Source organism: Ahaetulla prasina, chromosome 10 (genome assembly GCF_028640845.1).
Source record: "Ahaetulla prasina isolate Xishuangbanna chromosome 10, ASM2864084v1, whole genome shotgun sequence".
In the NCBI taxonomy this organism is placed as follows: Eukaryota; Metazoa; Chordata; class Lepidosauria; order Squamata; family Colubridae; genus Ahaetulla; species Ahaetulla prasina.
Window position 1 is genome coordinate 10702956 of NC_080548.1, and position 26640 is coordinate 10729595.

Here is a 26640-nt window from a genome sequence, read left to right on the forward strand (position 1 = left end):
CCAATGACATAACATTTATCATATTGATCAAAAATATTCAGATCGTTTGGTTAGCTAGGGGATTATAGATATGGATGGGAAGGAGAGACACCCCTGCCAAGAGAAAATGCTCCTGTATGTTTCTACCCCATTGTTTCTCAACCTTGACAACTTTAAGATGAGTGGACTTCAACTTCAAGAATTCCCTAGTCAGTTATGAATTCTGGGAGTTGAGGTCCACAAGGCTAAAAGTTGAGATGGTTGAGAAACACTGTTCTATCCAACACCTGGAAAATAGATGAAATTATACTGTTAACCTAAGAAATTGGACACAACAACCTTGAAGCAGTAAAAGGTGGGTTCCATGCAGCTTGTGTGGTATGGTGTGACCACTCTGATGCTAAACCCAAACCAACTAAACTAGGGGTGTCCAGCCTGGCAACTTTGAGGCATGTGGACTTCAACTCTCACCATGGCGGGCTTGGGAATTCTGGCAGTTGAAGTCCACGGGTCTTAAAGTTGCCAAAGTTGAACACCTGTGTAACCCCCTTGGGTCTCATTGTCGTGTGAGGTGGACTGAATTATACCAATATGTCTTCTCACTGATATAAATGGATGGACTTAATCCATGAAAACACCTTCAGAAACAGTTGTTGCTCTGTTCTTCTACAACTTGTTCTTCTACAAGTTTCTTCCTTAGCCATTTATATCGTAATTCAAGTTCAACCTTTTTAACGTCCTTTCCACAGCAGAGAGGCAACAGAGAGTTATTGAGTGGGGACGGTAGGAAAAATGAAAGAATTCAGAAGTAAGAGGAAGTAAATTAATGTGAAAACTCAGAAAGCAATTGGAAAAAATGGGCAAAGGTTTAGAGTTTAATTCAAGAGTATACATAATATGAATACAAATTAAATAACAATAAATTATGGGAAGAGAAGGGAAGACTGTGAACAAAGAAAATAGTAGTTTTCAGATACTTGAAAGATGGTATGGATGTATTCTTGGTGGTTGCTGAAAGTAGAACAAGAACCAATAAGTGGAAGCTTTACAGAGGGAGATCCAGATTGATCTGGATTATAAGATTCTATAATTTATAAGAGCCTAAATTCTATTCATTCAGTGCATGAACATGTATGTTCAAAATGAAAGTAATTGATAAACGAGGGGATAAGCAGCAATGAAAAGCAAAAAAAAAAAAGGCAATGGATTCAAATGTAAATGTTTAAGAGAGTAAGATTTCACCAGTGAGTGATAAAACCAAATCTTAGTACTCTAACAAACAATACAACCAGTAGTAGTATTCTGATAAGAGTCATGCCATGATGGAATCAAGCCCTTTGCTCCTTTTTAAGTCAGTGGGATCAAGCTGGGCTTTTCTTACAGAGGACAAAAACTTTCTGCTACAGGACATGCAAGAGACGTTACTAACAATTCTATTTTTACTGGCAGATAAGCAGCCTATCAAACAATGAAAGAATTAACACCAAGGAATCCAACTGTTGGGCCAGTTATTGAAAACAGGATATTCAGAGCAAAAGGAGGAGAAGGGTTTCGTCACCCAAAGAAAAAAAAGGTAACAGAACGATTTCGGAGGATGGAAAAAAAAGGAGCGAGAGAGAAAACGAAGGGCTGGTTGTACTGCATACTCTACTGGCCTCCTGCTTGTGAGGAGACCTCCAAGGTCCCTTCCAACTCTGTTATTCTGTTGGGGAAATTATATCAGAATCTCCTATCCAATAATATTGTTGTTGTTTTTTAGTTCTATGCAAATTCTGGACTATAGAAGAAGCCACAACTGAACATGATAGGTTGTTCTTTTAGTACAAATGGAAGGATTCAAACTCTTGCCCACAACTGAGCCATGTCAATTTCAGAAAGACATGGTGTTCTCCAGACAGATTAACGTTCAATTTCAGAGTCTCTTAACTGGCATCAATGTTTGGAGTTTCTAAGCCAAAAGGTCATGATGAGCCACCACTTTTCTCACTCTGTGCTCTTCTGTGGCTGGTTTGAAACAACCCATATATCCCATTTTATGTGATGTGTGGGTTTTTTAGATGTGACATTTGTGTCGTTTTCTTGGAAACAATGTGGGAGTGGATTATCCCCCGTAGCCTTTTTTCTGGCATGCTTCCTCTTGACTTGAGTCACACAAGAGGAAGAACTTAAGTGATCTTGAAGAACCTAAGGCATGGCTGATTCTGGTTAGGATATTGATGACTAGAACTGGGGGCAAGTTTCTCTACCCTTCCCCCAAAAAATTCCAGGATAAGGCTATGGTCAACCACTTCCATATTGGAAAGCTGCATAGTCACATCTCTCAAATGCACCAGCAATCAAGTTTGATTCAATGGAAGTTTGACCTTCTGTGTGTTATGTACCAACCAGGTCATTTTTGGCTTCTTAAACAAACTGTAGATAGCTCAGGCTCTGCACCTTTTCAGGAGCCCTTATTCCTCTCTCGTTCTCACTACTTCTGCGTGTCATTTTTATCTTTCTCTTTCGCCCTGCTCCTCATTCTCCTTCTCTCCTCGCCTTGCCAACTCTGAAGAAGGGGCAGATGGCTCTTGTTAAAAGTTTGAGCTGGTTTCTTGCCTAGAGCTTTTGACAACAGGCCAAAAACTGCACACAAGGTTGTACCCACTTCCAACTTCAAGAAATCCTCTTGGAAAGGGTAGGAGAAGTGGGTTTTGTGGTGGGAAAACTGGACATACATCTCTAGCCCTGGGCTGGAACACGCAATGAATCATGGTTTCTAGAGTGTGCTGTCTACAATGGGAAAGAGGGAGAGAGAGGAAGGGGATCTTCAGCTTTGTTTTGGTGTCTTCAAGTCAGTGTTGATTCCTGGGAACTGCCTGGACATGTCCCTGCAGTTTTCTTAGCAATATTTCAGAAGTGGTTTGCCATTGCTTGCTTCCTAGGGCTGAGAGAGAATGACTGGCCCAAGGACACCCAGTTGGCTTTGTGCTTAAGATAGAACTAGAATTTATCGTCTCCCAATTTCTAGCCTGGTGCCTTAATCCCTACACACGAAGTTTCTTTCTGTTTTGGTAGAAACTACAAAAATTAAATTCCATCAGTTGACTTTCAAAGGACATGCGTTTCTTTTACTAGTTACCATCTGAAACCAATCATTCTAAATAAAATCAACCCAACTGCGCTGCCCTTAAGTGACTTGATCAAGTGCGACTTGATCAACAAACCCTATAAATTATGTATACCAGATACAATGTACAGGATCATTCTGAGTATTGATGCCACTCATCTGGGGACCATACCAGGCTGACCTTGGCTGATTTGGAAAAGCCAAACAGAGCCAGACCTGGTTAGGACTTGGATTAAACCACCAGCTGTAGAATAGACTTGGACCTTGAAAAATCACCCCTAGTAAATGAAAAATGCATGCGAAGTTCTGGCTTCCTCCCCTTATAATCTTTTTTTTTTTTGAAAGCAATACACAAGCAATCACTGTTTTGCATCTTGCAATCAAGTTAATAATATAGACAAAATGTTCCAAAGAAGGGATGGAGGCCAGCTACCTAGTTTTCTTATTTAGGATTTACAGTAAATGACTCCCCCCACCCCACCCCATTCTTTCCGAAGTCTGCCATCTCTACAAATATAAATACATTCATGAACTCCATCCCATGGACTTTGGAAAAAGATACTATAGTTCCGAAAATAAATTCCATATGAAATTTATTGTGGGACAATGGAGCTTGGCATTCAAACCTGTAGGGATGCTTTTTTCTTTTCTGTCTCCCCTCCACTCCCTGGTCCAAATGTACTTTTCTCCTTTCCTGCCTGAAGCATGGTGGGACCCATCCATGAGCACATATGGGGTGGGGGGAATGATTTTGTGACATGCCAAGGGTTTTGCTGAAGGAAAAGGGAAGAGGGAGAGAGAAAGGGCCTCTGTGGCTCAGACTGGTAAGACAGTCTGTTATTAACACAGCTGCCTGCAATTACTGCAGGTTCTAGTCCCACCAGGCCCAAGGTTGACTCAGCCTTCCATCCTTTATAAGGTAGGTAAAATGAGGACCCAGATTGTTGGGGCCAATAAGTTGACTTTGTATATAAATATACAAATAGGATGAAGACTATTGCTTGACACAGTGTAAGCCGCCCTGAGTCTTCGGAGAAGGGCGGGATATAAATGCAAATAAAAAAAAAAGGAAGAAAGTTTTCCAGGGTTAAAACAGGGAAAAATCTTTTTTTCTTACAGCTTTTCCTGTTAAACTAACCACCTTGATGTGTTTCACTTCATTTCATTTTCTCTCAGCCCTGCAAACTCAAAAGAAGGTAGGTAGGGGGAGAGGACCCCGCCAGAGGTGGGTTTCAGCAGGTTCTGACCAGTTCTGCAGAACCGGTAGCAGAAATTTCGAGTAGTTCGGAGAACCGGTAGTAAAAATTCTGATTGGCTCCACCCCCATCTATTCTCTGCCTCCCGAGTCCCGGCTGATGGGGAGGAAATGGGGATTTTGCAGTAACCTTCCCCTGGAGTGGGGAGGGAATGGAGATTTTATAGTATCCTTCCCAAGCCACACCCACCAAGCCATGCCACACCCACCAAGACACATCCACAGAACCAGTAATAAAAAAAATTGAAACCCGCTACTGGACCCCGTGTTCTTTTCCTATTTCTAAAGTTAAGGTGGTGGTGACAGGGAGCAAGGAGAGAAAGAGAAAGAAACTTGTTTATGCTTCTTTTAATATCTCCCTTCTGTTTTACATTTACAGTCTTTTCAAAAGATACAGCCCGGCCTCTGCCAAGATTCCTAAAGAGATATCCTGAGAAATGTAGACCAGTTCTCCAACCCAGATTCAAAGAAAACAAATGTTAGGCCAGCTATTGATATGAAATAGTTTAAAAATGAGAAAAAGCTGCCTCAGAGCTAGGTTTACATTAAACTGCATTTCGGCAATGAAAGGGAAGGGAGCGGCCAAGGAATTTCCCTCAGCTTAGGAAGAAAGAGTAGCAGGGCAGGGTGGAAAAGGCTAAAATTACCTGCCAGCGAGGTGTCCCAAAAAATTGTGTCCTGGTCCTTAGCAATTGCGGAGCCAGAAGGAGAGGGAATGTGATGGGACACTGTTACTATTGGTACTCCTCGACTTGCAACAGTTTGTTTAGTGACCGTTCAAAGTTACAACCATTGCAGCATCCCCATGCTTATGTAATCAGAATTCAGATGCTTGGCAACTGACTCAGGGCTTGTGGGCAACTTTTGGGACCTTCTGACAAGCAAAGTCAATCGGGAAGCCAGATTTGTTTAACAACCGTGTTACTAATTTAACAACTGCAGTGATTAACTTAAGAACCGTGGTCGGGAAGGGTGTAAAATGGGGCAAAATTTGCTTAATTGTCTCGTTTAGCCACAGATATGTTGGGCTCAAAGAGCCATGGTGGCGCAGTGGTTAGCATGCAGTGCTGAAAGCTACTTCTGCTGACTGCCGACTGCCAGCAGTTCGACAGTTTGACTCCCACCAGGCTCAAGGTTGACTCAGCTTTCCATCCTTCTGAGGTTGGTAAAATGAGGACCCAGATTGTTGGGGGGCAATATGCTGGCACTGTAAACCGCTTAGAGAGGGTTGTAAAGTACTGCGAAGCCAGTGATGGAATTCAAATTTTTTTACTACCGGTTCTGTGGGGGTGGCTTGGTGGGCGTGGCAGGGGAAGGATGCTGCAAAATCCCCATTCCCACCCCATTCCTGGGGGAAGGATACTGCAAAATCTCTATTCTCACCCCACTCTGGGGCCAGCCAGAGGTGGTATTTGCTGGTTCTCTGAACTATTCAAAATTTCCGCTACCAGTTTGCCAGAACCTTTCAGAACCTGCTGAATAGCCTCATCCTTTGAACTCTAAGTGCTATTGCTATTGCTCAATTGTGGTCATACGTCGACGATTACCTGTTTAAAGTTGACATCGAGGGAGGAAGGAAGACAAAATCGTTTCAATCTGAAACAGTTTTTAAGAGGAGGGGGGTTAGCAAGCAAGTGGGGCACATCATCCCCAACCCTTCCAGACCCTGCAATTGCTGAGCAAACCCTGCCTGGAGGGAGCTTCTAGGGTGGGACCTTGTTCAATGACGTCTTGCCTATAGCATTTCTCCATTTCTTTGCAAGAAAACCCACGGGAAAGTGGTTTCCTTCGTTTGGATTTAGGGTCCCATGCAGTGGTGGGATTCAGCCAGTTAGTACCTATTCGGGAGAACCGGTTGTTAACTTTCTAAGCAGTTGGGAGAACCGGTTGTTGGAAGAAATCTTATTTTGTTTTTTCCCCCCACTTTACAGGGCTAATACTGTAAGGAAGGCAGGAAGGAAACATTCTGGCGGTGTTTCTAGCCTAATCTTTATTGCCCTGCTTACAGAAACTGCCTCTCTGGTTAACCCTTATTGTACATCGTAACAGCTAAGGCGAAGTGCCCATCGATGTGAGTGACGTTGAGTTGGCCACCCCCACACAGTCACATGACCACCAAGCCACGCCTACCCAGCTGGCCATTAGGGCAGAGAACTGGTTGTTAAATTATTTGAATCCCACCACTGGTCCCATGTGAATGGACCACGGCCATACAGATCTTGACATAGGCATGACTTTGCAGCCTCATGGCATTCCCTCTTTCTCTGCATGCAATAATAAGCCTTCAAAAATCCAGATAGATCGCTGTCAAAATATGTATCCTAGTACCTCATCAAGGCTGGAGTGACAAGCTAATTCTCTCCCAGGATCCTTTGTTCATGAATATTCTTCCCAAGCTTTTCCCATTCCTTCCTTCCCATTTATACCCTGCCTTTTATTCTAGATCAGGGGTCTTCAACCTTGGCAACTTTAAGACTTGTGGATTTCAACTCCCAGAATTCCTCAGCCAGCTTTTCTGGCTAAGGAATTCTGGGAGTTGAAGTCCACAAGTCTTAAAGTTGCCAAGGTTGGAGATCCCTGTTCTACAATTCAAATATATAACACTGCCTCCTCCCCGTCCCACAACAGCAATCACCCTTTGAGATAGCTACACCAGAGTTTTCAACCTTGTCAACTTTAAGATGGGTGGACTTCGACTCCCAGAATTCCCCAGTCAGCATACTTTCAGATTTGCAAAATTAACGTTGGCCTTACCAAGTAGATCAGGGAGGAAACACAACCAGATAAATTAATTATACTTTATTGTAAAGCTACATGAACAGAATTTTGCAAATCTAAAAGTACAATTCTCCCGCTCTCACTTTTACAGTCTGAGAAACTAGGGAGTGTCCAGTCTGAGCCTCTTGCCTGACCCAGTATCCAGCTGCAGACTAAGCCCTCTTATCTGACCAGGTAGCATCTCTTCCTCCCGTCTCTCATAATCTTTCCCGCAAATCTGAAATCTGAACCGGTTTACTACCAGTTTGCTGACTGCGCATGCAGAGTGCACACCACACACCAAATGTGAGGTGCGTGCGCATGCATTGCACGCCTAAAGGAGGCATGGGATAAGTAGAACAGCACGGTGGTGGTGGTGATCAGCTGTGGCGCGCAATCTTTTTTTTTTACTTTTAAAAGCATTTTTTTTATAACCTATTCGGCCGATTGGGTGGGCATGGGGGGGGGGCAGGGATTTTTGCTACCGGTTCTCTGAACCACCTGCCGCCATCACTACCGGATCGGGCAATCCAGTCCGAACCGGGAGCATTTCACCCCTGCTATATACCCACTCCTTTTTATTTACTTATCAAGTCTATTGGATTTCATCCAATTACTTTGACTTCATGCACTACCAACAGTAAGTTTATTTACGGTAACTAGCCAATAAGACAAAGCACACACCAATGCACAAAAACAAGACACTTCAGTGTCATAAACCTTTTAATTTCCATCCTTGCCCTGCAGACAAAATCTCTTATTTTCCATTGTCTCTGCTATACGACTTTCCTTTCACAAAGGAGGCGTGATAGATTTAAATATTCAAGCAGCTTAAGAACCTCCAGTTTATTTCTAAGGTGAGTTTCATCCTCACAGATCTCTTATGTGTCAGAACTTAACCTCAAAATCTAACCAGGTTTCCTGAGGCCATCTTGACCATATCTACCCCAAAGCATTCCTGGGATGGTTCCTTGATTCATTTGTTGTTATACATGGCTCCAAGCATTTGGCTTTCCATCCTAAGCCACTAAAGTAGCAATACTACAATTGGGAAATGAGACGAACATGTGCCAGATGAACAAGAAACAGAGTCAATGATCTAAATGGTCCCTTAGGAATCTTTGGGTTCTTGAATACTATTGAAGTTAGAGTAACAAAGTAGAAAAACTCAGGAGCATATTCAACAGTATTCCCAGGGGAGATCAAAGTCTGCAAGATGGCAGTGTAACATCTCACAAGGATCTCACTGCATGTCTTGTGCCTCTGAGCTGAGATCAGTTCAGCATACTTATCTATATTCCTCAACCTTTCGTATCCAGGGAGAAGACAGGACAGATGTCATAATCTCAGGGTGCAAACGGACATCATTTGCCCAATGCCGTCATATGATAATCCATATAATCTCCCCATTGCTCCTTCCGGTCATCTAGGTCTTCAACCATGCTCAAATCAGAAAGTGATACTATAGCAGTAGAACCGTGTTGATCATTTACAGATAAGCACAGACCAATTTCTTTACCTCCAGCCATTAGTTGTGCAAATTATCAAGCAACCGATTCCTTACACCTATGTCTTCAGAAGCAAATCTTAGTAAATTAGTAAACTAAACCATGGTATTTGGGGTTAGGGCGGTAACCAGGTGTAAAGGCAAGAAGCCCTAGTAATTCTTAATCATGCCTACCCTGTGCGCAGGCTGTCTTCTCAACTACCCCTAACTAACCAGGCTGGCCAGAAGTTCTCCTTGCAAATTCATCCAAAGGACTCAAGACTAGGGAGGTTATTTTGCTCAGCCCAGAAAAAGAACATTTTGTGGAATGCTACATTAATAATGCATTCAAAAAAACAAGACGCCGTGCCCTATTTCCCAATGCAGCACCCAGGCTTCTCCCGTTATTCAGAATTACTGCTAGCAAGTCTTAATTGGGGTCCTCTGTTTGCAAATGCTGAAAAGTTTTGGTTCTGAAGAGCGAGCGAGCGAGCAAAGAGCATAATGAAAAGACACACACCTTCAGAGCTGGACCATCTCTCTTCCTCCGCCTCCCAACCCAAAGGATGAGCAGCCTTTTGCGGGAGAATAGAAAACACGAACTCTCCATACAAATAAATAAAGTCCCATTAGTAGAGAGACTCCACCCTCTCGAATAAACTCAGCTGCTCCTCTTTTCCTGCCCTTGTTTTGCCCTTTAAGGATGATTGACAAGCCTAGATTTAAATAAGGATTTTGTGGGTTTAAAGCATGTGACCCATTTTTTTCGCCTTGTTTTCTTCATTAACCTCTTTTTAAAAAATCCAGCCCAGGGTTCTCTCCTCTCTAATGTTTTTCTTTTTTCCTTGACTCTTTTGCTCCTTTCCCAATGGGATCCTTCATCAGGGGTCCAGGGAAGCGTCTCCATGCTCCGCATTCATCCCTTTGCTTACACTGGCAACTCGCCTAAAATCCCTGAAGTGTCCCAATGCCAGCTTTGCTGCACCTGGAAGGCCAGCACCACCTGAAAGGTGGACTTGAAAAGACTGCCTTGAACCTAGTTTGCTATTTTTTTAATATACACCATCCATTACAGGCAGTCCTTGACTTACAACCACTCGTTTAGTGACCATTTGGAGTTACGTTACTGAAAAAAGTGTGCAATGGTCACACGTATGACCATTGCAGCATCCCCAGCGTCATGTGATCCAAAATTTGGGTGCTTGGCAACTGGCATGTATTCACGTGATTCCCCCATTTGTGACCTTCCCAACAAACTTCTGACAGACAAAGGCAATGGGGGGAAGCTGGATTTGTTTAATAGCCATGGGATACCCTTAAGAAATGCAGTGATTTGCTTAATGACCGTGGCAAAAAAGGTCATAAAATTGGGTGTGACTCACTTAAACAACTGCCTTGCTTAGCAATATAAATTTTGGTCCTAATTGAGTAAGTTGGGGACTACTTGTACAATGGAGTTCACATGAGATATGGGGTCTCAATCTCTATTTATGCGCCTCTTGATTAAACCTGTTTTGTGAACGCAACCGACCGTTGTTTACCAACAAACTAACCATAAACACAGAAGTTTTAATACAGTGTGTGATCCCTGTCAGTGCTTTTAATTTGGTGGACAGAGAGAAAAGTGATTCCAGAACTTTTTAGTTTGATAATCTGAACATATGGCTTCCATCTGTATGACACTTCCATTTGTATGACCCTTATTGGCCTAAACAGAATTAACACACAATGGTACCTTTACGCAATAGGTATAAAACTGGCTCATCAATTAAACCATGCTCTAGGTTTGCACCCTACAACACGTATGGATTCTTACAACCCTCTCATCAAACAACGCAAACGGATCTTTGACCTAACCAAGATTGAATCTGATCACATTCGGCTTATTATTCGAATGCAGACATTGGGTTTAACTGACTTGGTTAAGCATGTTGTACGAATCCAGCCTTGAATTTCTTTCTATTTAAAAGTGAGCCAAAAGCAGTGGCAAACCCTAATATTTGCGGAAACGGGGCGTCAGGAAAACCTGGAAGCCCAACTCTGAATCCATAGAGAATTTTTCAGGATTTGATTAATGGTTTGGTGCTACTTGTACAAGCAAGTTAAATAATACGCAGTTCATATAGGAGAGACTGTGGGAGCCTTTCCAGACAAGAATGATTCACTGGCAGCCATACAACCCAGTTTTTTTGGATGCTAAGACGGAGCTTGGAAAACTTCTGCTCTTACACAATAGCTCTTCAAAGAACCGCTCTCCAAACCCAAGTCTGAGTTTTAAGATTCACCAAAAATAAAAGAAAAACCATAATCTTGGATGGAGATCTCTTTGGCGGTCTCCTTTTGCCCACCGCCCTTAATATCACTCACTTTGTAATTAAGGGGAAGAATTCTAGCTGCGAATAGATATCAGCTCAAGTCAAATGCTTGGTATCAGATATAAATAGCAAACTTGCAAACACAAATGCGTGAAAAAATAGCTCCATTCCTTGAAAACATAGGAGCTGCAGCGGAAACTTGACAGACCTTTCAGCAGCCATAAGCTGAAAGTCTGTGAACATACTGAGGATAGGATGTAATTCTTTCCGTACGCTTAGAATAGATTCCAGACACGTGTCTAATAAAGTTCAAAACGCCACGGGACATTTGAACAAAAGCAACAGATGGGACACAGCGCGGCCAATGGGGGGAGGCGGATCAAATATTTCCTAGCAAAACAGACAAATGAAGGTCCCACTCAACCAGGTCATGGACTGGCCCAAAGGGAAATGGAGATAATATACAGAAGCCTGATTACTCTTCTGGAAGCTGGACTCTTCAAACTGTGCTTTGAAAGAATTCAGTGGGGTTTGGTAAGAGAAACAAACAAACAAACAAAAATTCGCTCAAATGCAACTGACTTTCTATCACTACTAGAGCCTTGCCTGTTGATAAGGGATTCTGATGTTTTTATTCAAGCCAACAGGTTAGTACTGCTTTATATCGCCTTGCTATGACCACACCGGGAATATTGCATCCAGTTTTGGTCATCACAATAAAAAAGAAAGAAAGATGTTGAGACTCTGGAAAGACTGCAGAAAAGAGCAACAAAGATGATTAGGAAACTTGCTTGACAGTAGTGTAAGCCGCCCTGAGTCTTTGGAGAAGGGCGGGATATAAATGCAAATAAAAACAAAAACAAAAACTGGAGGCTAAGACATTTGAAGAATGGTTGGGGAATTGAGTTTGCTCAGTGAAAAGGACTGAGGTGACATGATAGCAGTGTTCCGATATTTGAGGGGCTTCTACAAAAAAGAGGGGGTCGACTTATTCTCCAAAGTACCTGAGAGCAAGACAAGAAGCAATGGATGCACATTAACCCAGAGAGATCCTAGAACTGTCAGGAGAAATTTCCTGACAGTGAGAACAATAAAACCAGTGGAATGGCTTGCCTTCAGAAATGGTGGGTGTTCCATCACTGTCCAGAGACTGGACAGCTATTTGTCTGAAATGGTATAGGGTGTCCTACTTGATTAAGAGGTTGGACGAGAACATGTCTAAAGTCCCTTGTAACTCTGTTATTCTGTTCTGTTTTTAGAGGTGCTGCAACCTGGAAAGGTTTGAAAGCCCCTGAGTTAAAGCCCTAACTCAGTGCTTTAATAAGCACAAACAATTTTTATGTTTCTAAGTTCAGCCATCCAAAGCTGACGAAAGCCCAGTCACTGATTCACCCATGCTAGAAAGGCAGGAAATCCAATTCTCAGTTTTTACTAATGCACTTGTTTTACTGAAAATACGTTTGAAAAAGCGGAAAACTGCACTACTGTAATTTAGCGACTTTCCAGCATCACTGCCACACAGGACTTTAAGGGAACACACAAGATGCTCACCTTAGCACAGAACTTTGGGGTTCTCCAACTGATGGTTGGGGTCCCCCAGGAGATCAAAAGCAACTTCAAGAGAGGTCTCACACACCCCACCCCCAAGGCAAACCAGACCAGCCTTGGGCAAGCAGGGTGAGAGCTCTCTCAAAATTTGTCCTGGGCTTTGATCCCTGCTTTGAAACTGTGAGTTTGATCATGCAAATTTGGAACAGGCTTTGACCTCACTTCTGCTTTGCCTGGGTAGGTGGAAGAAGCTATCCACTAGTGGACCAGATTTCTGTTCTTCCAGGCACTTGAGCTTCCAGAAGACTGGGAGATCAGCATTGAGAAGTAACCGGAGATGTAACACCTCTTCATTTGCAACTATCATCCATGGCCCTCAGCCAAATGTCTTCATTCCCAACTTAAGAATCAACTTAAATGATGATTCTTCCTACCAGCAGGTGAAACCAGTTGGAGAGGAAACCAAAACTAGGGGAATCTAACAATCATTGCTCTTCAATTCTACAGGCAGAACCAATTCCTGTTCTCATTACAGAGACAGATTAGAGCTCTGCTAACAGGGCATCATACAGAGGTGGTATTGAGCAGGTTCTGACCAGTTCTGGAGAACCAGTAGTGGAAATTTTGAGTAGTTCAGAGAACCGGCAAATACCACCTCTGACTGGCCTCGCCCCCATCTATTCTCTACCTCCCGAGTCCCAGCTGATCGGAAAGAAATGGGGATTTTGCAGTAACCTTCCCCTGGAGTGGGGAGGAAATGGGGATTTTAGAGTATTCTTCCCCTGGAGTGGGATGGGAATGGAGATTTTACAGTATCCTTCCCCTGCCATGCTCACCAAGCCAGGCCCACCAAGCGATGTCACGCCCACCAAGCCATGCCCACCAGTGGTGGGTTTCAAATTTGTTTACTACCGGTTTTGTGGGTGTGGCTTACTGGGTGTGGCATGGCTTGGTAGGCGTGGTTTGGTGGGCATGGCAGGGGAAGGATACTGTAAAATCTCCATTCCCACCCCACTCCAGGGGAAGGATACTGTAAAATCCCCATTCCTTCCCCAATCCAGGGGAAAATTACTGCAAAATCCCCATTTCCTCCCAATCAGCTGAGAATTGGGAGACAGAGAATAGATTGGGGTGAGGCCAGTCAGAATTTTTACTACCAGTTCTCCGAACTACGCAAAATTTCTGCTACCAGTTCTCCAGAACTGGTCAGAACCTGCTGAAACCCACCTCTGATGCCCACAGAACCACTAGTAAAAAAATTTGAATCCCACCACTGGCATTATAGATTATGCCGTGTATTTTTCAACCAGTTTCAAGAGTGGAGGAATACACAATAATGCAGCCCTGGTTTAGATTTACAAAATGAAAGATGAGAAGTTTGAGGTGGAGGGCTGGTTTACACCATCCTTAAATAATGTGATGGAATGTAGCCTGGATTCCCAGGAGGGAGGAACTGGATTCCTGAGGGTAAAGAGGCAACAAAGCTTGGATAGTTTGGTTGGGAAAAAAAGAGTTAAGATGGCTCCTCCCTAGACATTCTCAGACGATATCTCTAATGATGCAAGTAATTGCTTTACTTTGGCAAGATTTCTCTCTATAGCTGAGGAACAATAAACGAAATTGCTCAGAAGTAAGGAGTCCTTGATGCTCCCTTGAGCTTAGTTCTCAGGGCTCAGAGAATACCATGGACTCCTCGTTTCAACTCTGAGCTGCAAATATTCACCTCTTTCATTGCTCCGAGGTAATTCCATGTGGCTTTCTGCTTCTTGGGCCATGACACTATTTTTACAAGACCACCTCTGCTCCATGTAGAATATCATTTGATGTCTTTCCTCACAATACTTGCATATGTAATCAGAGGTAGAGGCTGTGGCAGCTATATATTATGTGGACCTTATATGAGATGTAAAACTAATTTCTCCCCTTATTAGGAGAGGCTTTTTTCCAGGAGTGGGCTGCTGGGGATTTGCACGGGTTCAGGAAAACCTCTAGCTAAGATTCTGTGCAATTTGGAGAACTTCTGGCTGGCCCTTCCCACCCTGCCCCGCTACTCCCAGGAGTCCCCGTGCAGCCTGTTTGGGATGCTAGTGAGTGCAGGGCATGCAAGAAGGCTCGGGAAGGGTGAAAAATAAGCCTACTGGAAGTTCGGGAAGGCCAGGCCTATTTTCGGCCTCCAGAGGGCCTCCAGAGCCTGGGGAGGCCATTTTTGCCCTCCCAGAGGCTCAAGGAAAGCCTCCGGAGCTGGGGAGGGCAAAAATACCAACTCACCATGGTGCAGGAGGCTGACTAGGCCACACCCACCGTGGTCACGCCCACCTAGCAACTGGGCAGAGAACCCCTTGCTAAAATTTTTGAAGCTCACCCCTGGTTTTTCCCATTAAGAGAAAACAACTCTTACTAAATTTTCAAAATGTGGTACATTCTGCACCTCTGTTAGAAGATGTTAGAAATAATCCATACAGAGGTAAGCCAGGTTTTGACTCAGAAACTGGTTTATGTAGACTGATTTCCCCACCCTCCTCAAATAAATTTGGCCTTTGTTAAGTTACTTGTTTTGAGTTTTGTATGTTAACTTTTGGTCTATGACTGAACAGCAAATAAATAAAATTAGTAAGACTGAGAGGATTCATACCCATCTGCTCCAAGACCATTATTTCTTAGAAACATAATTATATTTAATTACCTTTTGTGTTATCTTTTCAGCAATTTTTTTCTAAAAGATGGAACAATCATTGAACCAGAGTTCAAATATTTTAGCACCTGTATAGGAGTTAGTGTTGGAATGGAAAATCCACATGGATTTTCTGAGAAAGTCTGGAGAGACAGTGCCAGAAGAAACCAATATTCAGTGGACAGATCTTTCCTGAAAAATTAATATGGATTTTTATTCCTGGTGTTTAGTTTTCCACAGCCGTTCCTCTGCAGGAAGCATCATTGTGTGCAAAAACATTGCTGCTAGAACAGTTATGAATGGAGCCAGCCTACGGTAGGTGAAAAATCCACTTATGTACACTCTGAGCTAACTGCTCCTGCTAACTCTGGCGTTAAGCTTAGGAAATTGTCTTGCTGTTTAAATAAAGGAGTAAGGGGAAACTTTCTGAAATGACTGAAGGTTGAGATCATTTTCTTAGGAAGACCCTGAACACCAGCTGTGAATTAGTAAAATAAAATCAGGTTTCAGAGAAACCAGATAAATGCCAAGGTTGGGAAAGAGATGTTTGTGTAGAAGAGAATGCAGCTAATGGATTGACCACAACCAGACGCTGCCCCAGAAATTGGTGTCATCTGGAAGAGGTAAAGACTGGGTTATGGGGGACTCAGCCTTTTTTTTTCATAAGGATGACAGGTCCAGGCAGTGTGGCCTCCACGGTTTGCTGAGATGGTGATACTGATGGTACACTGAAGTCTCATTGATGGTACCCGTCATGGCCCCCATTTTTTTAAAAAAAGTTTTTTTATTAATAGTACAATTAAAAATGCTGGACATGGTGTGACTTTTCTGGTTTAGACATTTCCTTTTTTTTATTGTTCAAAAAGTTTTTATTGGTCAAAAAAGGTTTATACAAATACATATCAGGTATGGTAAATTTTCATTTTTCTTATACAAGATAAGAATTTTACTCAAATTTTTTAACACATACAACAGCCATATGGCAAACAGGTGACACGAAGTAGCTAAGTTTACAAATCTTACATACGCAATAAAGAAGGGTCAAGAATAAACAGAATATCGTACAAAAGAGAATAAGGAAAACCAACACAATACCAAATATCTTTATCACTTCCTAGTTTTGGATCTCAGAACTCTGGGTTCAGCCTGACCCAACTCCAGGGCCGCAACAGCGGCAGCCGCCTCCGCCCCATGGTCTATAACCTCCCCTTCTTCAATTCCTGGGTCATCTGATTCCAGGAGGGCTTTGTATTCCTCCACGTAGGCCGTAGCCTCCGCAATTGTACTAATTTTTTTCGTAATGCCCTCCCGGAAAATCATCAATCCCTCTGGCATCAGCCATCTGAAGCCTACTCCCTTCTGGTACAATTTGCTTGACAAAAAGTAATATTTCTTTCTCATTTCACGCACCTGTCTGGGAATCTGCCTCAGAATGGCTATCTCCTGCCCCTGTAAGTCAGTGCCCCACTCCTATGTTTTCTAAGAATTTCATCTCTCGTCTCTCTTCTCACAAATTTGACATGAACCTCTCTGGGAACTGCATGCGTGCATATTGTGAATTAACTCTATAAACTCGATCCACATCCCAATTCATGAAATCAACACCTCTCCCAAGAAATTCTCCCAACAATTTAGTCACAACATCTCTCAAATCTTCTTGGTCCACTTCTTCCAAATTTTGAAACCTAAGGAAATAAGACATTTTATCCATCTGTAGTCCAAGCACAGCATTGCCTGTCATCTCCTCTCTTTTCTGCACTGCCCGCATCTCACCCTCCAGACCTTCCACTTTCTGCTTGTTTTCTGCTGAGACTTGTTGAGTATCCTTTAAATCCTTTTGGATAGTCACAATTTCTGCTCTTATTTCCATTTGGCCTCTTTGCAAATCATCCAGTTTCTTGTCCATATTGGATAACTTTTCCAGAATTCTTCCATCTCTCCAGCAGTTGGTCTCTGACCTTTGCCATTTAAAAAAAAAATTCAAAATCCTCAGGCAAGCACAGTATCCTTGTAATTTCCTCCGGATCCACCAGGGGGCACTCACAGGAGCAACGAGTCCAGAGTACAGTTAGTCAACCAGGAAGCCGAAGGGAAGTGATGTCATCAAAATTCTCATAGTGAAGGCGGAAGCTGGACGCCACCACTGTTCTCAGAGGAGGGGGCCTCAAACCTCCCTCCTAAATTTCTCCATCACCTCTTCTCTCCAGAGCTCCACAAAACCAGTAATCTTCTTATTTTAAGTTCTCCTCTCTCCAGAATGACTCGTGCTCCTTCCAGCCGCAGGGGAGAAAAACCCCCCCGCACTCCGGAGCACTCCACTCGCATTTACCGATATCCCCTTCCCTTCTCCATTCCTCAATTCTTCTCCGTTCCCTGTTCACCACCAGGCTGCTGCAGTTATAAATCCAAAGCCCGGTGTCACGGGCACAGCGCCCAGGCGACGACCAAAGTAATGGCCGTGGCCCGTGGCCTCCAAACCCCGCCGAGCCTAGGACGCGCCAGCATCGGTCCCCCCAGTCCTGTATGTCGGCTGGGAGACCCCTGGCGAGCCGTCCGTGCGGCAGGTGTCCTTTTCGGAACACCTGGCCCCTGGGGGCCTCGGCGGCGGCCGGATTCAGGCACTGGAGGCAGGAGAAGCCTCCAGACGACCGTTGCCTCTGGACACCGGAAGTCGTCTCCCTGGTTTAGACATTTCCGTCAAGTTTTACCTTGCAACAAATACAGTTCCTTTTTGCTATACAAGTATATACCATCTATCACAATTCAAACACGTAAATTCTTTCATTATGAAAACTATATCAATACCAATTTCATTCCTATCTATCGCGGAAAACTAACATAAAGATTTCTAAACTTTTAACTCATCAATGATCCTTTATCCCAGCGTTCCTCCTCTTCTCCAACCAATATTACAATTTATTCCAGATTTCGTAATATTCTGTTTCGCTCTTATCTTTGCGTTCCAAAGTCAACCTGTCCATTTCAGCGCATGTTAATATCTTAGCTATTTCTTCTCCTGAGGGTGTCTCTTTGTTTTTTCAGTTTTGTGCAAAGGCCAAACTTGCTGCCGTTAGAATATGTAACATTAGATATATTGTTCTCTTGTCATATTTGTCCTTTTTAACATCCAGTAAGAAAAGTTCTGGCTTTAACTCTATATTTTGCGTGAATGTCCCTTCCAGCCATTGTTTTATCTGGTGCCAAAAATCTCTGGCTTTTGGGCATTCCCATCACAAATGATAAAAAGTCCTTGGCATTACCTCGCATTTCCAACACATTGGTGAACGATTTTTGTCCATTTTGGCTAGTCTTGTGGTTGGGAGATGCAAGCTATAGAACATCTTGTATAGATTTTCTTTATACATAGTAGCTAAAGTAAGTTTTCTATTTCTTTCTCATAATTCCTGCCAACTGTCTAAATCGATACTGTAACCAAAGTTTTTACTCCAAGTTAACATGGTTTCTTTCACTTGTTCTTCAACATAGCTTGTTGTCATGGCCACCATTTTAACATGTTTCCCATACAGGTAGTCCTCGGCTTATGACCACAACTGAACCCAAAATTTCCATCGCTAAGCAAGACAGTAGTTCAGTGAGTTTTGGCTCATTGTACAACCTTTCTTGCCACATCTGTTAAGCCAGGGGTCTGCAAACTTGGCTCTTTTAAGACTTGTGGACTTCAACTCCCAGAGCAAAGCTGGCTGAGGAACTCTGGGAGTTGAAGTCCACAAGTCTTAAAAGAGCCAAGTTTGCAGACCCCTGTGTTACGCGAATAGATGCAGTTGTTAAGTTAGTATCATGGCTATTGAGTGAACTTGGCTCCCCCGTTGACTTTGCCTATCATAAGCTCCCAAAAGGTGATCAATGACCTCAAGACATTGCAACTGTCATAAATATATGCCGGTTGCCAAGCACCCAAATGTTGATCATGTGATCACGGGGATGCTATAACGGTCGTAAGTGTGAAAAATGGTTCATAAGTCACTCTTTCAGTACCCTTGCAACTTCAAACAGTTGCCATTGTTGCAAACGAATTGTTGTAAATCGAGGACTGTTTGTATTTTGCAGACATCCCATGCTCCCTTTTATTCATATCCATTTCATGTATTCATAATCAAGTTTATACTTATATCTGTTACCTAATACATGCTTGACAAAATAAAATAAATAAATTTAAAAAATGTTTCTCATACCATGAGAATCAGTATTCTCAGCCCAAAGGGCCGTGGTAGCTCAGGCTGTAGAGAAGCCTGTTATTAGAACACAGCAGCCTGCAATTACTGCAGGTTCAAGCCCGGCCCAAGGTTGACTCAGCCTTCCATCCTTTATAAGGTAGGTAAAATGAGGACCCAGATTGTTGGGGGGGCAATAAGTTGACTTGTAAAAATATACAAATAGAATGAGACTATTGCCTTATACACTGTAAGCCGCCCTGAGTCTTCGGAGAAGGGCGGGATATAAATGTAAATAATAATAATAAAAAAAAGCTCTGACAACATCATTATTACCTATGTAAAAGACTGTTGACTAGCAAAAGATGCCAGCTGGAATTCAGAAGCCTGGATGCCACATAAGTTTCTAGCTTGGAATTTTCATTTTCAGATGTTATAATTCTGTTTCGTTAACAACGTGGGGAAATCTAGATTTGAAAACAGAACGCCAATCTCTTTATGTTGAAAGGAGAAATGTGGAGTCTTAAAATTAGATGATTTTCAACTTCATTCTTCATAATCACTCTATATGCTGAATTGACTATATGAACAATGAATTTGCACAATATAATATTGACAGAAATTTGAATAATAATAATAATAATAATAATAATAATAATAATAATAATAATAATAATAATAATAATAATAATAATAATAATAATAATAGGTCAGCTGCAGAAGACTACCTTACTGGGATCTGCTCGCATAATTTGCCAATATACATCACGCAGTCCTAAACGCTTGGGAAGTGTTCGACTAGTGATATCTGATACGAAATCCAACATAGTTATCTCGTTTGCTGTGTATACTGTCATTTTGTGTAAATAAAATAATAACAGAGTTGGAAGGGACGTTGGAGGTCTTCTAGTCCAACCCTCTGCCCAGGCAGGAAACCCTACACCATTTCAGACAAATGGCTATCCAACATTTTCTTAAAAATTTCCAGTGTTGGAGCATTTACAACTTCTGCAGGGAAGTTGTTCCACTGATTAATTGTTCTAACTGTCAGGAAATTTCTCCTTAGTTCTAAATTGATTCTCTCCTTGATTAGTTTCCACCCATTGCTTCTTGTTCTACCCTCAGATGCTTTGGAGAATAGTTTGACTCCCTCTTCTTTGTGGCAACCCCTGAGATATTGGAACACTGCTATCATGTCTCCTCTAGTCCTTCTTTTTATTAAACTAATGAAAGAATAATCTATTGTACAGGCGTTCCTTGACTTACAACTGTAACTGAGCCTTGAATTACAGCCATAAGTCATAATGTTAAGCAGGTCATCATGTGACTATTTTCAATTTTACAACCTTTTTAATAGTGTCATTAAGTGACCATTGCAGTCATGAAGCAAATGCAGTCATTAGGCAAATGTGTTGGTCATTAAAAAAATCAATTGTACCCAGGAAATAGCCAAACAATGCTAAAAATCTTGGTCACGTGACCACTGGATGCTGCAAACAGCTGTAAATGAGAACTTGTTGCCACGCATCAGAAATTCAGATTGAATGTGACCACAGTGTGTGTTTGTGTGTATGCGTGCAGCTGTTGGAACTTTGAAACTGGATTGCAAATACCATTTTTGGTGATCCATATTGACTTTGACCAGATCCTAAGTGAGCAGTCATTAAACGAGGATTATCTGTATGGCTGATGCATACTCACAGATATTCTATTTTTCCTTAATTTTTTTTCCATAAGCAATACTTCACATTACTTTCCTTTAACACAAGTATCAAATTTTTTGCACTATAAGACTCTCTGAACCATAAGACACAACTTAGCTTTTGGGGAGAAAAACAGGAAAAAAAATAGCCTTTGTCTCCCAGCATACATCGGCATTCATCTGGCTAGCGTCCTTGCAGCAGACAGCAAACAGCCTGGTCAGCTTCAGCATGGTATCACAGCATGATTTAGCACAAACAGCTGATTGGTGGTGGTTGGCTCAGCCTCCCGGAATACCACTGATCAGCTGTTCGAGGCTGCCGGGATTGCTGCTACCATCGCTGCCATCACCACCTATTGCTCTCTCTGCATGTCCCATTTTTGGCCTCCGCGTGTCCCGTTTTCGGCCTGTTCCAGGTAGCGGGAATTGCTGCCATCACCAATCGCTATCAATCGCTGCAGCCAATCACTGCCAAGCATCGCCACAATCAGCGGCAATCAGCGATGGCAATCTCTGCCACCTGAAATGGGCCAAAAACAGGACGCGTGGAGGCCGAAAACTGGGTGTGTGGAGGCCGAAAATGGCACACGCAGAGGCCGAAAATGAGGTGTGTGGAAGCAAAAAATGGGGCACGAAGCGGCCAAAAATCGAGCGCACAGAGGCTAAAAATGGCTAAAGAATGGGGGGAGGCGGGTGGGCAGGGCTTCAGCAAGACGCACAGACATTTCCATCCATTTTGTGGGGGGAGTGCATCTTATAGACTGAAAAATACGCTACTTTCTGGTCTGTAAATTAGTTCTTTTGTTGTAACAACTCTTACAGACAGAGAACCATTATTTCAAAGAAGGACTTTGTGGTACGACAAAGCCTTTTGCAGAACTGCGTCCCTCGGTTCAATGCTGAAATTAGGCTTCAGGACCACATGTACCCTACAGGTTCTCTACCCCATTCCTGAAGGGAAGCATCAGGAGACGTCAAGGGCTTTGGATTTCTCTTCCATGCTTTTATATCCATCCTCTCTCTTCCATCCAAGAGCATGTGTGCTTCCTGGGAAATCTCCCTTCCATGCATATTACAGTCCAGTCTAGCATCAGCATAACTTCATCTTGCATCATGGAGACTATCTCTTTGCAAGTTCATGCCTGTGCGAACTGCAACAATCTGCAGAGAACTATGATTCTGCTGTGTGGTTTGCCTACCACCAGGTTTCCACATTAGTACAAATTGAAGTTTTATAATTGGGAGATTCCCCCCTCCCCAAACTCCTGCTTTGATGAAAGAATCCTCCCACCCAACCCCAGTCATTGCCCATACAATGCCATGGGTGTGTTAGGACTCCATTAGTGCAAGAACTAATCACATCTGATCCTCAATTCTTTAGCCCCGTCTGTTTTGCATGTTTCTGGTGATTCATGGTGCCTAAAGGTGATACCCCCTCCCCCCATTTAACATTGATATGCAGCTTGAAAGTCTCTGCCATGCTAATCTCCTACTCACCATTCAGAGCAGAAATATCTCATGACCACACTCTCAGTTTGTTCTGCAATTAAACAACACAACTTAAACTTCCTTAAAAGATTCCAGATTCCCAGAGGCCATAATCTTCTCATGGCTATTAGAGTTTGCAGGTTCTAAAACACTGAGGTAAAAATAGAATTATTCCATCGTATTTTTTTCACCTTACCAATAGAAGAGAATATTTATAGCTCAGGGTTCCATTGTGAAGTCGTTGGTGCTCTGTGAGTTTGGTTGTTTTCTTGCAGATGTTTCATTATCTAACTTGGTAACATCATCAGTTCATCAACCAAGCTTAGAGAGGATTAAGGACCTCACCGTTTTTTCTTCTTCTTTGGGCTTTTGAGATACCATCCAGTAAAAACCCAAGACAGAGTCATGGATTGCTGTTAATTCTTTAATGATGCAACCATCATACATCAACTCAGAAACTATCACCATGCTTTTAGCCAAACTCTGATACTCATTGCCCAAGGTCTAAAGGAGACCTTGAAATTAGAAAATTTGCTACCAAATTTCTTTAGAAGACTGCAATGTTCTTGAAAGTGCCATTTCTTTACCAAATCAAAGAACATCTACTTCATCCAGCTGTGCATCTAATGATGAAAACATTCAAACAAGTGGCAGTAACTGTAGAGAAAAACTGGGCTCTTAAATATGGGCTGTTTCAACCAATGAAAAGACATTTTTAGATTATTTCAACTTTTCCACATTAGGAAAATCTGTTCATGCTTAGGGGAAAAAAAAGCTATGGGAATTTGTTGGAAGGTTAAAATACAGTACTATATTTACAAAAAGGAAATGACCTTGAAGTGAAGACAATTCCTTTCCCCGTAAAACAGAGTAGATGGAAATCAACTGTCTGCCACCACTACGTTCAAAGCTAACCTAATTGAACTACCCATGTTCAGGATAAACTATTGGAGAAAAGGAAGGAAATGGAATTGGACCTTCCTTCAGTGGAAGATGTTTATTTTGCTTCTATGTATTATCTGGGAATAAATCTCTTTCCAACAGCAAAGAATAAAAGTTGCTCAGAGTTAAATTGTTAAGTTCTTGGTTGGGTTGATTATGTTACCCCTAGTCTTGTAATGAACATTTGCAAGAAAACAACCAAGCTTAGAGAACACCAAGAATCAGTTGTGGGTTTCAAATTCTTTCAAATTTTTTTACTATCGGCGTGGCTTGGTGGGCGTGGCAGGGGAAAGATATTCTAAAATCCCCATTTCCTCCCAATCAGCTGGGACTTGGGAGGCAGAGAATAGATGGGGCGGGGCCAGTTAGAATTTTTACTAGCGGTTCTCTGAACTACTCAAAATTTCCACTACTGGTTCTCCAGAACTGGTCAGAACCTGCTGAAACCCACCTCTGCCAAGAACCCAATAAATCCCAACGGACTCAGCGTAGAGATCAGATTCTTCTATTAATAAATATTCATGGCTGGTATGTCAGCATATGCACAGAAATGCTCATATAATAGCAAATCAGGCACAATCACAGATATAGCCAGTATGAAAAGGGCTAGTGGGAGCAATAACCCATGTAGGATAGTAAAATAGCCAACAGAGAAAGGTTGCAAAAATGGACTACTTTTTATTTTTTGGTATGTCATCAACTCAGGGTGGTACAGTGGCTCAGCAGTTAAAATGCTGGGCTTGTTGGCTAGAAAAGTGGGCAGCCCAGGTTCGAGACCCGAGTCTGCATGACAGAAAGAGTTCCCGTTCCTGCCCCAGCGCCTGCCAACCTACCAGTTTGAAAGCATGCAAATGCGAGTAAGTAAATAGGCACCACTTCGGTGGGAAGGTAACAGCGCTCCGGGACAGCTGTGGAAATGTCATCGGACAATGCTGGCTCAATGGCCTTGAAAGGGATACAAGCACCACTCCGTACAATCAGCAACAACTAGCAGAGTAAAATCTGCAGGGACTCCTATGTCATCAATTCAAAAGAGATTTACAGAAGTCAATTTAAGAGGAAAAGATTCTTAGAATAGAATAGAATAGAATAGAATAGAATAGAATAGAACAGAACAGAACAGAACAGAACAGAACAGAACAGAACAGAACAGAACAGAATAGAATAGAATAGAATAGAATTTATTGGCCAAGTGTGATTGGACACACAAGGAATTTGTTTTGGTGCATATGCTCTCAGTGTACATAAAAGAAAAGAAAAAGAAAAAGAAAGAAAAAAAATACCTTCATCAAAGGTACAACATTTACAACACAAATGATGGTCATAGGTTGCAATTTAACCCTTAGAGATAGCAACAAAAAGTTATAGTCATACAGTCATAAGTGGAAAGAGATGGGTGATGAAAACGATGAGAATATTAATAGTAGTGTAGATTTAGTAAATAGTTTGACAGTGTTGAGGGAATTAATTGTTTAGCAGAGTGATGGCCTTCGGGAAAAAACTGTTCTTGTGTCTAGTTGTTCTGGTGTGCAGTGCTCTATAGCGTCGTTTTGATGGTAGGAGTTGAAACAGTTTATGTCCAGGATGTGAAGGATCTGTAAATATTTTCACGGCCCTCTTCTTGATTCGTGCAGTATACAGAAAGTACAGGCTTTGGATTACATTTAGTCCTTCCACCCCTTCCCCCTGTGCCCCACCCCTCAAGACACAAGGCAGAGCACGGGGAGACATGATAGCAGTGTTCCAGTATTTGAGAGGCTTTCACAGAGAGGAAGGGGTCAAACTATTTTCCAAAGCACCTGAAGGCCAAACAAGGAACAATGGATGGAAACTAACCAAGGAGAGATTCAACCTAGAAATAAGGATTTTTTTTCCTGACAGTGAGAACAATCAACCAATGGAACAGAAGTTGCCTTCGGAAGTTGTGGGAGCTTCATCACTGGAAGCTTTCAAGAAGAGACTGGACTGCCATCTGTCAGAAATGGTGTAGGGTTTCCTGCTTGGGCGGGGAGGGGGTTGGACTAGATGACCTATTAGGTCCCTTCCAACTCTGTTAATCTGTTAATTTCAGCCTGTTTGAGGGAAGCTGTTTTACAGTTTTGGAAGGATTTTAAAAGGCAGAATCTGGTGTCATAAGAATAACTGGGGAGGCCTCAAGTTAACAAATAGCCTTGCTTTTTGTCACTTTAAAAAAGAAAATGACAAACATGTTATGTCCCCTAGCTATTCCCCTAGGCATTTGGGCTAGAAAGTTGGTGAGCTCAATTTAGTGATGTGGCTTTTTTTTTTTTTTTTTGTTGTTGTTTTTTTGGGGGGAGGGTGGGCGTGTTACTGTTTAACTGGGACAGCAAAGTTTATATCGTTATGGCAGTTTGATTTTTTTGCACCCTGCCCAAAGTTACTGCTGTGAAATGAGCAGCTCTATAAAATCTTTGAAATCAATAAAGTCTCCAGCGCTCTTTGCTAAAACTGCCTCTGAAATGTCCCTATTGTGGTATATGGTAGCCTGCCTAACAATTTAAGTCCAAGGAAAGAAATTGACAATAGCACTCAAAGCATCTGGCTCTCCTGAATGCAAAAAAAAGAGCAAGATTTTATAGAACACTCTACAGGCAGTCCTCGACTTACAGCCATCCATTTAGGGACTGTTCAAAGTTATAACAGCAGCGAAAAAGGGACTTAGGACTGATCCTCACACTTACGACATCAAATATCACAGTATTCCCCATGGTTATGTGATAAAAATTCAGATGCTTGGCAAGCTGGCATGTCAGTTTAACAGATTAACAGAGTTGGAAAGTACCTTGAAGGTCTTCTAGACCCTACACCATTTCTGACAGATGGCAGTCCAGTCTCTTCTTGAAAGCTTCCAGTGATGAAGCTTCCACAACTTCTGAAGGCAACTTCTGTTCCATTGGTTGATTGTTCTCACTATCAGAAAATTTCTCCTTATTTCTAGATTGAATCTCTCCTTGGTCAGTTTCCATCCATTATTCTTTGTCTGGCTTTTGGGAGTTTTGGAAAACACGTTGACCCCTTCCTCCTCTCTGTGGCAGCCCCTCAAGTATTGGAAGATGGCTATCATGTCTCCCCTAGTCCTTCTCTTGCTCTTTTCTGCACTTTTTCTAGAGTCTCAACATCTTTTTTATAGTGTGGTGACCAAAAATGGATGCAGTACTCTAGGTGTGGTCTTACTAGGGCTTTATAGAGTGGTATTAT

General features: G+C 42.4%; 1 protein-coding gene across 7 annotated transcripts in view; it reads right to left on the minus strand.

Moving 5' to 3' along the window:
* COL8A2 (collagen type VIII alpha 2 chain) overlaps positions 1 to 26640 on the minus strand; it is a 293599-nt gene that overhangs the window by 123706 nt on the left and 143253 nt on the right. The window contains exon 1 of one of the 7 annotated variants that reach the window (XM_058196265.1): positions 9104 to 9242. The exons of the other annotated variants lie outside the window; for them this stretch is intronic. The gene's annotated coding sequence lies outside the window, so the exon portion shown is untranslated. Of the gene's footprint in view, positions 1 to 9103; positions 9243 to 26640 lie in introns of those variants that run through there. 7 annotated transcript variants of the gene reach the window in all.